Source organism: Nicotiana tabacum, chromosome 8 (genome assembly GCF_000715075.1).
Source record: "Nicotiana tabacum cultivar K326 chromosome 8, ASM71507v2, whole genome shotgun sequence".
Lineage (NCBI taxonomy): Eukaryota > Viridiplantae > Streptophyta > Magnoliopsida > Solanales > Solanaceae > Nicotiana > Nicotiana tabacum.
In genome coordinates this window covers 178,503,436-178,516,092 of record NC_134087.1, presented here as the reverse complement: position 1 = coordinate 178,516,092, position 12,657 = coordinate 178,503,436, and positions in this window count along the sequence as shown.

Genomic DNA, 12,657 nt, shown 5'->3' with positions numbered 1-12,657 from the left:
GAATGGAATTTCGGAAGTTGGAGTAGGTTCGTAGTGTCATTTGTGACGTGTGTGCAAAATTTCAGGTCATTCGGAGGTGATTTAGTAGGTTTCGGCATCGTTTACGGAATTTGGAATTTTGGAAATCCTTAGGCTTGAATCCGGGAATATTGGTTGTTTTGATATTGTTTTGAGTTTTCCAGAGGTTCGACTAAGTTTGAATATTGATATGTGACTTGTTGGTATTTTTGGTTGAGATCTTGAGGGTCTCAGGATGAATTCAGATGGTTAACGGAGGAGTTAGAAATGGAATTGTGCAGCTGAAGCTGTTGCTTCTAATGTTTCCGCACTTGTGGATTGGGGACCACAAGTCCAAGGTCATAGATGCGGTAGAGAAACCGCAGATACAAAATTGGAGGACTTAGAGAAGAGCAGCAAATGCGGTGAGTTTGACACATCTGCGGGCCCGCAGGTGTGGTGCCTGGGCCGCAGATGCGGTCTTCGAACTTTAAGTGGAAAATGTAGATATGGTTGTTTGGACCGCAGAAGCGGTCCTGCAGATGCGGAAAACTGGCCACAGGTGTGAGATGCTTGGGCAGAAGGTATATAAGGAACCCTTCGCGAAATTTGAGTTATATTCCACCATTTTTAGCCAGACTTGGAGCTTTTTGGAGAGTTTTGAAGAGGGAATCAATGGAGTTTTCATTGAGCTAAGTTTCTTGAACTCAATGCTTGTGATTATGGTGATTTTCAGTTTTTTAAACATGTAATTAGTAGAAATTAGGGATGAAATTGAGGGATTAGGGCTTGAAAATTGGAGAGTTTGATTTTAGGATTTGGGGGACATTTGATGTCGTATTTTGATGAATTTGGTATGTATAGACTCGTGAAGGAAAGAAGTTTCTAGTTTTGTAATTTTTGTCGGATTCTAAGACGTGGGCCCGAGGGCCGGGTTTGGGTGAATTCCGGGATTTTGGTCTAAATTGATAGTTTTTCATATGGAATTGGTTCATTGGCCTATATTGATTATATTGCATTGCTTTTGGTTAAATTCGGAATGTTTGGAGACCGATTCCAGAGGCAAGGGCATCGCGGAGTAGCGATTTGACCATTTTGAGGTAAGTAATGATTGTAAATCTAGTCCAGAGCATATGAAACCCCGGATTTCACATTGTTTTACTACTTTGAGGTGACACACATGCTAGGTGACGGGCGTGTGAGCATGCATTATTAGGGATTGCGAATTGGTCCATCTCGTAGCAACTATTAAGTTACGTATTTGACTGGAACTATATGATATTTCTGTGTTTTAGAAAGAATTCCTATAATTTTGAGCCTCGTGCCAAAGCTGTTTGGACCCTTAGGGTCCTTTTCTTATTATCTTCTCACTGTTTTGATTTAAAATCTATACTCAGTCATCCTATGTTTACTAATTTCGTAACTCAATCTTTATTACCCCATTTTGATACATAAAATGTTATTTTGGGCTGAGCACCCTGTTTTACTGATAGCCCGAGTGGCTTGAGAGATTGATGACTGAGTGAGGCATAGGGCTTGTTTCTATGAGGATATTATGTGATGGGGCTGCGTGCCGCAACATGTGTTACCGATTCATAATTTTGTGAGCCGAGGTCCTGATTGATTATGCCACGAGGTGGCTTATTATAGCGCTTAGGTTGTAAGAGCCCCTCTGAAGTCTGTACACCCCCAGTGAGAGGAGGTACCCTGAGTGAGTGATATGATGTTTTGCCTGAGGGTCTGTTCTTGATTCATTTTATGCCCGATAGGCTGTTTTACGAGAGATTGTGAGGTATGCCCGAGGAACTATATATGAGTTACTGTGAGATTTGCCCGAGGGGCTGTTTATGATTCATGTTTGCCCGAGGGGATGTTCATGAGTGATGTTTTGCCCGAGGGGCTATTTATGTTTTCATTATTTTTTTGTCACTGTTTCGTCACTTTGTTGGAAAACTGTTGAAAGATGTTTTAAACGATTTTGTCGAAGCTTGATCTTTAAACGAGATGATTTGACTCACATACTGATTTGAAAGCATGTTTGTACTTATTGAAATTTCATGATGTGGACTTTATGTATTTCCTACAGCTCAATCTTTATTTACTTTTATTACTTATTGAGTTGGCGTACTTACATTACTCCCTGCACCTTGTGTGCAAATCCAGGGGTTGCTGGACGTGCTAGCGAGCGTTGATTTTCATCTGTCGTGGATCTGTTAGAGTTAGAAAGGTAGCTGCATGGCAGTCACAACCCTGCTCTTCTCCTTTCTATCTTCCTATAGTTTGTTATTAGTTGTTTTCCAGACTGTATATGTCTTAGTATTATCGGACAGTCCTTGGTAGATACTCATGACTAGTAACACCCCGATGTCGGGCTTTTCTTTCTGCACTTTGTTATTCAGATTTATCTTATAAAACTTTATTAATTAAATAGCTTGAAGAAGTCTTTATTTTGAAATATTGGTTTGTCTTGGTTAAAAAGTCGGCTTGCCTAGTCCCACGTTAGGCGCCATCACGATATGGTAGATTTGGGTCTTGACAAGTTGGTATCAGAGCATATGTTACATAGGTCTCAAGAGTCATGAGCGGGTTTAGTAGAGTCTTGCGGATTGGTACAGAGATATCTGTACTTATCTTCGAGGGGCTGCAGAACCTTTAGGAAAACTTCTCATTCTTGAAGTCTTGTCGTGCGAATCTGGTGATTTTGGTAACTAAACTTATGTATTCTATTCTCTCACAGATGGTGAGAACATGTGCTACTGGTCAAGATGGACGGCCACTAGTACCACCAGTTGGGGCCGCGAGAGGCTGAGGTCGCGGTCGAGGCCGTGGTAGGGGCAGGGGTGTAGCCCATGCAACATTTAGGGAAGCACTTGGAGATCTACCAGCCGCTCCAATTCATGATCAGGTCCTAGTTGTGGATGCTCCAACTTAGGCACCAGCTATGCCTATTGTGATTCTTGGCCTTCATGAGGCCCTAGCTTAGATTCTATTAGTGTGCACTGGCCTGGCTCAGGCGGCCTCAGTTACTACGGCCGCAGCTACTTCTCAAGCCAGGGGAGACACTCAGACTCTTGTTGCTCGCACACCTGAGGAGGTTGTTCAGGGACTTCAGACACCAAGGGCACCTCCAGCCCAGCCGGTTGCAGCTTCTCAGGACTATATAGCTCCTATTATGCCATAGGACAAGCAGCGTAGATTGGAGAGGTTTGGGATACTCCAGCCTCCGTCATTTAGTAGTGCTGAGGGTGATGATGCATAGGGTTTCTTGGACAAGTGTTAGAGGATGCTTCAGACCGTATGTATTCTGGAGACCAATGGGGTGTCATTCACTACTTTCCAGTTCTCTAGGGTTGCACTTAGTTGGTGGGAGGTTTACGAGAGGCATAGGCCAGTTAGTGCAACGCCCCTTACTTGGTAGCAGTTCTCTGTTCTATTCCTGGAAAAGTTCGTACCTGAGTCTCGCAGAGAGGAGCTGTGCAGGCAGTTCAAGCAGAAGCTTTACTAGGGTGATATGTCTGTTACACAGTATGAGATGTGGTTCTCTGAGTTGGATCGTCATGCGGTCTGGTTGGTTCATACAGACTAAGAGAGGATCATGAGGTTTATAGATGGCCTCGGTTTTTAGCTTCGGTTGCTTATGATCAGAGAGAGGGTGTTTGGTGCCAGTTTTGATGAGGTTGTCGATATTGCTCGACAGATTGAGATGGTTCGTGGTTAGGAGAGGGTTAAGAGGGAGGCCAAGAGGCCTCGTGGTCAGGGTGAATTCAGTGGTGCTCTTCATGGGGGTCAGCTCTAGCACGATAGAGGCCGTCCATTTAGACATGCTCAGTCAGCTCACCCAATTCACCGTGGTGCATCATCGGGCCATGGTTCTCACAGTTCTCATCAGGTCCATTCATCACATAATGCCCTCCTAACACAGAGTTCGTCCCGTGCTCCATCAGTTCAGGCTCCTCCATGCCAGATTCTTCTACCAGTCATCTCGGTGCTAGGGGTTCCCTTCAGTCCCTGTCACCAGAACCAGGGGGTTGTTACGAGTTTGGAGAGTTGGGGCATATGTGGAGGAAGTGTCCTCAATGTCATGGAGTTCCACCTCAGTAGAGGAGTCATCCATCGACTTCAGTATCAGTTACTTCACCATCCACCTAGTCAGTTAGGGTGGAGGACAACCAGATAGGGGTCTCCCTAGAGGTGGAGGTCGATTAGGTGGAGGTCAGGCCTATTTCTATGCACTCCCAGCCAGACCATATGCTATTGCTTCAGACACTGTGATCATAGGTATTGTCTCAGTTTTCCATAGGGATGCCTCTGTATTATTTGATCCCGGTTCCACTTCTTCATATGTGTCATTATTTTTTGCTCATTATTTGGATACACCTCGTGAGTCTCTTGTTTCATCTGTTCATATATCTACTCCGGTGGGCAATAATATTGTTGTGGACCGCGTATATCGGTCGTGTATGGTGACTATTAGGGGTTTAGAGACCCGAGTGGACCTTTTTGTTGCTTAGTATGGTGGATTTTGAAGTGATATTGGGTATGGATTGGTTGTCTCCGTGTCGTGCTATTTTGGACTGTCACGCTAAGACAGTGATGTTGGCCATGCCGGGGGTGCCATGGATTGAGTGGCGAGGTTCGACGGATTATGTTCCTAGTAGAGTGATTTTATTTTTGAAGGCCCAATGGATGGTTGGGAAGGGTTGTCCTTCTTATTTCTCCTTCGTGAGGGATGTCAGTGCAGAGACTCCTACCATTGATTCAGTTTCGGTGGTGAGGAATTTTCCGGATGTGTTTTTTGCAGACCTGCCGGGCATGCCGCCGGATAGGGATATTGACTTCAGTATTGATTTGGTGCCGGGAACTCAGCCTATTTCTATTCCACCGTATCTTATGGCACCGGCATAGTTAAAGGAATTGAAGGAGCAGCTTCAAGAACTTCTTGATATGGGGTTCATTCGGCCTAGTATGTCACCTTGGGATGCTCCTATTCTATTCGTGAAAAAGAAGGATGGCACTATGAGGATATGCATTGATTAGAGGTAGTTGAACAAAGTCACAATCAAGAACAAGTATCCTTTGCCTCGTATTGATGATTTATTTGACCAGCTTCAGGGAGCGAGATGTTCTCCAAGATTGATCTCAGGTCAGGGTATCACCAGTTGAAGATTAGGGACTCGGACATTCTTAAGACAGCTTTCAGGACCCGATATGGTCATTATGAGTTCTTTGTGATGTTTTTTGGGACTGACCAATGCCCGAGCAACATTCATGCATTTGATGAATAGCGTGTTTCGACCTTATCTCGACTCGTTCGTGATCATTTCATTGATGATATTAGGGTGTACTCGTGTAGTTAAGAGGAGCACGCTGAGCATTTGAGAGTGTATTGCAGCAGTTGGAGAGGAGAAACTTTATGCAAAGTTCTCCACGTGTGAGTTTTGTCTCAGTTCAGTGGCATTCTTGGGGCACGTGGTGTCCAGTGAGGGTATTCAAGTTGACCCGAAGAAGATACAGGCAGTTCAGAGTTGGCGCACACCGTTTTAGCCACAAAGATTTGTAGCTTTCTTGGGTTAGCGGTTTATTATCATCGGTTTGTTTAGGGATTTTCGTCTATTGCATCACCCTTAACCAAATTGACCCAAAAGGGTGCTCCTATCAGGTGGTCGGATGAGTGTGAGGAGAGCTTCAAAAGCTCATGATTTTCTTGACCACAACTCCAGTGTTAGTTTTGCCATCAGTTTCAGGTTCTTATATGCTATATTGTGATGCTTTTCGGGTTAGTATTGGATGTGTGTTGATGCAGGAGGGTAGAATTATTGCTTATGCTTCTCGTAAGTTGAAGCCCCGTGAGAAGAACTACCCTATTCATGATTTGGAGTTGTCTACCATTGTTCACGCGTTGAAGATTTGGAGGCATTATCTTTATGGTGTGTTTTGTGAGGTGTTTACTGATCATCGTAGCCTCCAACACTAGTTCAAACAGAAGTATCTCAATTTGAGGCAGCAGAGATGGTTCGAGCTGCTAAAGGACTATGATATTACTCTCTTGTACCATCTGGGAAAGGCTAATGTAGTGGCCGATGCCTTGAGTAGGAAGGCGGTGAGTATGGGCAGTCTTGCATTTATTCCTGTTGGGGAGAGACCTCTTGCAGTTGATGTTCAGGCGTTGGCCAATCGGTTTGTGAGGTTGGATATTTTGGAGCCCGGTCGGATCCTAGCTTGTGTAGTTTCTCGGTCTTCCTTGTTTGATCGTATAAGTTAGCGCCAATAGGATAATCCTCATTTTCTTGTCCTCAAAAACAGAATTTAGCACGGTGATGCCAGGGATGTGACTATTGGTGATGACAGGGTACTTGGGATGCAGGGCCAGATATGTGTGCCCAACATAGATGAACTTTGGGAGTTGATTCTGGAGGAGGCCCATAGCTTGTAGTATTCCATCCATCGGGGTGCCACGAAGATGTATCAGAATTTGAGACAACACTATTGGTGGAGGAGAATGAAAAAAGATATAGTGGGGTTTGTAGCTCGGTGCCTCAATTATTAGCAGGTGAAATATGAGCATTGGAGGCCGGGTGGCTTGCTTCAGCAGATGGATATTCCAGAGTGGAAGTGGGAGCAGATCACCATGGAATTTGTAGTCGGACTCCTATGGACTTTGAGGAAGTTTGATGCTATTTGGGTGATTGTGGATCGGCTGACTAAGTCCATGCACTTCATTCCTGTATGTACTGCCTATTTTTCAGAGCGGTTAGCTGAGATTTATATTCGAGAGATTGTTAGCCTGCATGGTGTCCCAGTTTCCATCATTTCAGATAGAGGTACTCAGTTTACATCATAGTTTTTGAGGGTCGTACAGCGAGAGTTGGGTACTCAGGTTGAGTTGATCACAGCTTTTCACCCTCAGACAGACGGACAGTCCGAGCGCACTATTCAGATATTGTAGGACATGTTGCGTGCTTGTGTCATTGATTTCAGGGTTTCATGGGACCAGTTCCTACCGCTCGCAGAGTTTGCTTATAACAACAATTATCAGTCGAGTATTCAGATGGCTCCGTATGAGGTTTTATATGGGAGATGGTGTAGATCTCTGATAGGCTAGTTTGATCCAGGTGAGGCTAGGCTTTTGGGTATAGACTTGGTGAAAGATGCTTTGGACAAGGTGAAAGTGATTCAGGAGCGGCTTCGTACAACTCAGTCGAGACAAAAGAGTTATGATGACAGGAAGTGTGACGACCCGGTCACTCGTCTCATGAGTTACCGCTCCGTTTTCCCCATTTCTGCTTCTTTATTCTTCGTTATCCGTGTTTTATGTGGTCGAGTTGATTGGTTTGCGTTTGGTGTGATTTTGGTAAGAAATGAGACACTTAGTCTCTTTTAAGAAGGCTTAAGTTGGAAAAGTCAACTGGATGTTGACTTATGAGTTAGAGGGCTCGGATGTGAGTTCCGATGGTTCGGTTAGCTTCGGGAGGTAATTTATGACTTAGGAGTGTGATCGGAATTGATTTTGGAGGCCTGGTGTAGAATTAGGCTTGAATTGGCAAAGTTAGTATTTTGGCGATTTCCGGTTGGTAGGTGAGATTTTGATCCGAGGGTCGGAATGGAATTCCGAGAGTTACAGTAGCTTCGTTACGTGATTTGGGATGTAGGTGCAAAATTTCAGGTCATTTGAATGTGGTTTGGTTGGGTTTTTGATCAAAAGCGTATTTCGGAAGTTTTTAGAAACATAGGCTTGAATTCTATGTGAATTGATGGTTTTGGTGTTGTTCGAGGTGTTTTGATGATTGGAACAAATTTGAATGAGATTTTAGGATGTGTTGGTGCTTTTGGTTGAGGTCTTGGGGGCCTCGGGGTGATTTCGGATGGCTAACGGGAATTTTTGGAACTTAGAAGATAGCTGATGTTTGTTGCTTCTAGTATTTCCAAACCTGCGGAATTGGGACCGCAGGTGTGGTGTCGCAGATGTGGAAGGAAAGACGCAGATGCGGTTTCGAGGGGGCAAGGCAGGAACCGCAAGTGCGGTATAGGAACCGCATCTGCGGAGTCGCAGATGCGACCATTTGACCGCAGATGCGGATTTCGAACCTTAGGTGAAGTTTCGCAGATGTGGAGGAGTGCCCGCGAAAGCGGTGCCGCAGGAGCGGGATTTTTGTCCGCAGATGCGAAAAGAACCCCTGGGCAGAATATTTTAAGTTGTTTCATCCGCGATTTTGAGCCATTTTTCCACCATAGTTGAGTATTTTTGGAGCTCTTTAAGGGGAATTGAAGAGGGATTCAAGGAAAATTGATTGGAGGTAAGTTTTATGAACCTAAAACGTGATGTTTTTGTGAGATTAACCTAGAAATTCATGGAAATTGGCTAAAAATGGAAGAAATAGGGCTTGGGATTTTGAGATTTTAAATTGGGATTTGAAGGACCATTTGAGGTCGGATTTGAGAACTTTTGGTATGTATGAACTCATGGGATGATAAGGAATCTAATGATGTGAAAATTTCTGAGTTTCGAGAAGTGGGCCCGGGGCTCGGGTTTTGCCAATTTCGAGATTTTTGACATTTTTTGATTATTTTCTCTTGGACTTTGTTCCCTTAGCATATTGTGATGTATTCGTTCTGATTTTGGTCAGATTCGACGTGAGAGGAGGCCGATTTGAGAGGCAAGGGCATAGTGAGCTAGAGCTTTAGCCAGTTTGAGGTGAGTAATGAATGTAAATGATGTCCTGAGGGTTTGAAACCCCGGATTTGCACATCGTAGTGCTATATTGAGGTGAGACACGCGCTTGATGATGAGCATGAGGTCGTTTACTATTGGGGATTGTGACTTGGTCTGTCGTGAGTGATGCTTTTACCGCGTATTTGATTAAAGCTTATTTGTTATCCTCATTATTTGGATTGATTGCCATATTTGGGCTTCGTGCCAACTATTTGAACCCTCCGGGGAGTTTTATCACTATTTCCTCACTGTTTAGACTTACTACTTGAACTCAGTCGTACCGTTTTCCACTGTTTTACAACTTAGCCACTTTTACTCGACTTTTTGAAACTAAAAAGATATATTAAATGATGTTTTGGGATGATAACTACTGTTTTACTAAATGCCCGAGAGGCTTATATGATTTTTGGACTGAGTATGGCCAAGGGCCAGATGTGAGGATACTATGGGATCGGGCTGCGCGCTGCAACATTATTATGTTGATATTGATATGAGGCCGAGGGCCTAGTTGATGCCACGAGATGGCTTGATATTGCATTTGGGCCGTAAGGGGCCCCTCCCGGAGTCTGCACACACCCAGTAAGCGCCGTCGATGATAAATATACGGATCGGGCTGCACGCCGCAGCGGGTACTGTAGGGTACCGTCCTATGTGTTGATTTTCATTATATGTTTGTCACTTAACTTCTTATTTGTTGTAGCATCTCCATATTTCATTTCCATTGGTTTATTGCTTTCATATCACTTGTTTAAACTGCCGCATTATAGATTACTCTGTGATTTCCGTGATTTCTTATCCTCAGTCATTATTTATGCTTATTACTCACTGGGTCGGAGTACTCACATTACTCCCTGCACCTTGCATGCAGATCCAGGTGTTCTAGAGGCTGAGTGAGGATATTCAGTCGATCAGTTCATATTCGGGAGCATCGAGGCAGTTGCACAGCGTCCGCAACCTAGATCTCTCCCTTCTATCTTTTCATTTTATCCATGTTTCCTAAACTGATTATGTATTAGGCTGTTAAACTCGTGTTAGAGGCTCGAGACTTGTGACACCAGATCTGTATGGGTTATGTAGTGGTATTATCATCTGAATTTCCGCATATTTGACTCGTTGTCCTAAACTTTTATTATGATAAATTGGCAATTTAATTGTGTTAGCTAATAATGAATTGTATAAGAAATGGGTCGAGGTTGTTAGTTGGTCATACTTGCCTAGCAGTGTGTTGGGCGCCATCATGACCGGGGTTGGGGTCGTGACAGGAAGGTTCGTGATGTGTCTTACATGGTTGGGGAGAAGGTTCTACTGAAGGTCTCACCCAAGAAGGGTGTTATGAGATTTGGGAAGAAGGGAAAGTTGAGCCCTCGGTTCATTGGGCCTTTTGAGGTGCTTCAAAGGATTGGGGAAGTGGGTTATGAACTTGCTTTTCCACCTAGTTTGTCGGGGTGCATCCGGTATTTCATGTTTTTATGCTCCGGAAGTATATCGGCGATCCGTCTCATGTCTTAGATTTCAGCACGGTTTAGTTAAATGGTGATTTGACTTATGACGTGGAGCCCATGACTATTTGGGAGCGGCATGTTTGAAAGTTGAGGTCAAAGAATATAGCTTCAGTGAAAGTGTAATGGAGAGGTCAGCCCGTGGAGGAGGCTACCTGGGAGACCGAGTGGGAGAAGCGGAGCAGATATCCACACCTATTTGAGGCTTCAGGTATATTTCTAGACTCGTTCGAGAGTGAACGTTTGTTTAAGAGGGGGAGGATGTAACGATCCGACCGGTCGTTCTGTGCATTATAGCCTTGTTTCCTCCATTTATGTTTCTTTATGTGTTGTTCAGTTGTATTGTATTGTATCGGATTGGTTGGTTCGGGCCCGGAGTGGTTTTGGAGTGGAACAAGATACTTAGTCTTTTATTTAGAAGCTTAAGTTGGAAAAGTCAACCGGATGTTTACTTATGTGTAAATGATCTCGGATGTGAATTCTGATGGTTCGGTAAGCTCCGTTAGGTGATTTTAGACTTGGGAGCGCGTCCGGAATGTAAATTGGAGGTCCGTGGTAGAATTAGGCTTGAATTGGCGAAATTGGAAATTTGGCATTTTTCGGCCGGCACTGAAAATCTTGATATCGAGGTCGGAATGGAATTAAGGAAGTTGGAATAGGTTCGTAGTGTCATTTGTGACATGTGTGAAAAATTTCAGGTTATTCGGAGGTGATTCAGTAGGTTTCGACATCGTTTGCGGAATTTAGAATTTTGGTAATCCTTATGCTTGAATCCGGGAGTATTTGGGTGTTTTGATGTTGTTTTGAGTGTTCCGGAGGTTCGAATAAGTTTGAATATTGATATGTGACTTGCTGGTATTTTTTGTTGAGGTCCCGAGGACCTCGGGATGAATTCGGATGGTTAACGGAGGAATTGGAAATGGAAATGTGCAGCTGAAGTTGTTGCGTCTGATGTTTCCGCACCTGCGGATTGGGAACCATAAATGCAAGGTAGCAAATGCGGTAGGAAGTCGCAAATGCGGAATTGGAGGGCTTAGAGAAAAGTCGCAGATGCGGTGAGTTTGACGCGTATATGCGAGCCCGTAGGTGTGGTGCCTGGGGCGCAGATGCGGTCTCGGAACTTTAAGTGAAAATCACATATGCGATTATTTGGACCTTAGAAGCGGACCCTCAGATGTGGGAAAAGGGCCTCAGGTGCGAGATACCTGGGCAGAAGGTATATAAGGAACCCTTTGTGAAATTTGAGTTATATTCCACCATTTTTAGCCGGATTTGGAGCTTTTTGGAGGGTTTTGAAGAGGGAATCAAGATGGTTTTCATTGAGCTATGTTTCTTGAACTCAATGCTCGTGATTATGGCGATTTTCAGCTATTTTAAGCATGTAATTAGTAGAAATTAGGGATGAAATTGAGGGTTTAGGGCTTGAAAATTGGAGAGTTTGATATTGAGGATTTGGGGGGACCATTTGATGTCGGATTTTGATGGATTTGGTATGTATAGACTCGTGAGTGAAAGAGTTTCTAGTTTTGTAATTTTTATCGGATTCCGAGATGTGGGCTCAGTGTCCGAGTTTGGATGAATTTCGGGATTTTGGTCTAAATTGATAGTTTTTCGTTGTATTGCTTTTGGTTAGATTCAGAGGCAAGGGCATCGCAGAGTAGGGATTTGACCGATTCGAGGTAAGTAATGACTGTAAATCTAGTGCTGAGGGTATGAAATCCCGATTTCACATTGTTTTACTACTTTGAGGTGACACACATGCTAGGTGACGGGCGTGTGGGCGTACACCAATGGGGATTGTAACTTGGTCCATCATGTGGCAACTATTAAGTTGCGTATTTGATTGAAACTATATGATATTTCTGTGTTTTAGAAAGAATTCCTATAAATTTGGGCTGAATGCCATATTTGGGCCTCGTGCCAAAACTGTTTGTCCTGTATTTTTCTTTATTATATTATTATATATTTAGTATTATTGCATTGTTAATAGAAATTTTTATTAGTATATTACTTTGTTTAATAGTTTTTTCTACTACTTTCTTTTCATAATATAATAGAAGGTATATATTTTATTACTCTTGAAATAGTTTTTATTATTTTACATTTTATCATATTATTCTCAATAATGTTATCTGAAATTCAATAAATAAATTCTCTATTAATTTAATGAGACTTATATAGACATCGAATAACTTTTTTGTTCTATATTTTTGTTTATTATATTATCCAATATTGCAATGTTAATAGAAATTTTTATTAGCATATTACTTTATTTAAATTATTGTATGCTACTTTCTTTTTATAATATATTAGAAGATACGTTTTTTTATTTTTTATTTTATTCTATTATTCTCAATAATAATGTTTGAACAAAAAATATTAAAAAAATAAAGAAATTTTAAATTGGCAGTTTTTAATCTTTTGTAATTTTACTTTTTTATTTTAAAATAA